This window comes from Saccopteryx leptura, chromosome 1 (genome assembly GCF_036850995.1).
Source record: "Saccopteryx leptura isolate mSacLep1 chromosome 1, mSacLep1_pri_phased_curated, whole genome shotgun sequence".
NCBI lineage: Eukaryota > Metazoa > Chordata > Mammalia > Chiroptera > Emballonuridae > Saccopteryx > Saccopteryx leptura.
This window is the reverse complement of record NC_089503.1, coordinates 322,883,974-322,885,606: the sequence shown is the minus strand read 5'-3', so window position 1 is coordinate 322,885,606 and position 1,633 is coordinate 322,883,974. Positions and strand designations below refer to the sequence as shown.

The 1,633-nt window shown below is 47.2% G+C and overlaps 1 pseudogene; it reads right to left on the bottom strand.

The window, feature by feature from the left end:
* Positions 1-756: 756 nt before the first annotated feature.
* On the bottom strand, positions 757-900 carry LOC136390015 (U1 spliceosomal RNA; annotated as a pseudogene).
* Between the last annotated feature and the right edge of the window lie 733 nt (positions 901-1,633).

The window sequence follows — 1,633 nt, the reverse complement described above, 5'->3', positions numbered from 1 at the left end:
GGCTACCGTTCATACAGTCTGTCAGAATGCCGGGGACTTGCCAGGAGCAGTGGCAATGCTATAGTGAGCTAGTAAAGGTCCTTCAGGAACCAGGTATGAAGAGTGCTGCTTTCAACTTGAAGAAGTGTATACAGCAGGCATGAGGAACTTTATTCTCTGCAGTGCCCTGTCAGCCCTTTTTGGGTCACTAGTGGATATCTTGGGCCCCTATGTGGTGTAGTCCATCAATGCAGTTATGCTTACGCAGATGATAGCTGATTTGGAGGATCTTGGGGCAGCTCAGGATCATAAAAGCAGTGAGGGCTGCTGCCCGTGCAGCCCCTCTTCCCCTTACAGGGAAAGGAGTCTGTAAAGGTTTCCCAAACACAGATGTGCGTAGGTTTGACTGTGGCTGGGGCAGATAGGGAGAAATTAGATGGCATGTCTCATAAAGTTTTTTTGAAGTTTTGGTGGCAGCTTGAGCTGGAACAGAAGTTCCAGCAACTGAAAAAGTGGGTGGCACAGTTATAAACTTACATGGTGGAGACAGTTGTGGAAGCAGAAGATCCTCCCCAAGGCCCATTGTTCCAGTTGGAAGAGGGGGAAAGCTGAGAGTCCTGCCTAACAGGGATGGACAGGAACGCCTGAGACTCTATGTAAAATTGACAATCCACTGATCACTTTCTAATGTGCAGCAGGTGTAGGTATTAGAAGAAAATAGGTGGGTTTTTTGTTTGTTTGTTTTTCTTTTATTTCCTTTTTTTTCTTCTTTTTTTCTTCCCCCACTACCACAAATTATGCAGTCGAGTTTCCCACATTTGGGGAAATCGCAGGGGTCAGCACATCCGGAGAGCAATGGGTAAGCCTCGCCCTGGGAAAACCACCTTCGTGATCATGGTATCTCCCTTGCCAGGTAAGTATGTTTGTTTTTGTTTTTGAAGCAGCAGTAGCAATAGATAAAAAACTATCAAGGCAGCACAGGCTTTGAATGTGTTTGACCCTGCCAGGCCCTGTAAGCTTACTGAGGCATTTAGGTGGGGCTTGAGGCAATGGACAGAGTGCTTATGGAAGGCATTGTGGTTCATTAATGAAGAGCTGTATGCCTAGTTGCCTGTAATGAACCTTTTCCTTGGTGATTTGTACAGACAGCTGAGCTGTCTATTGTGGACTGATTATTGAGAGGTGTAATGGACTCTTGGACTGCAACAAGAGGAGGGCACTGATTCTCTTGTCACATGGACATGCCACTTTTGAACAGCATGAGAGACCCAGATTGGGGGGCAACTCTTGTGGAGGCCTTCCTGCCCAGAAGGTAGCTTTCATCCAGTTGTAGAGATGCACCAAGGACACTTTATGGTTTCCATGGACACAACCCTGGACTATACAGGCCCTCCCACCTACTGTGGTGTAGGAGGCTACAGATGGGCCTCCAGTTAGCACCTTGGGCAGAGTGCTCAGGGAGACATAGTGAAGGGCACCTTTGTAATTATTGTAACTGTATAACTTGTGCTGTTGCTGCAGTCTGTTTATATAATGTACCTCACTCCTCGCACAGGGACCATCGTGGAAGATACCTGTCATGTAGATTATGAAGCAAGCAACCCTAACGGGGTGAAATGTTGGGCAAACGAGTGTGTTAGGCTTGCTTGCCTTG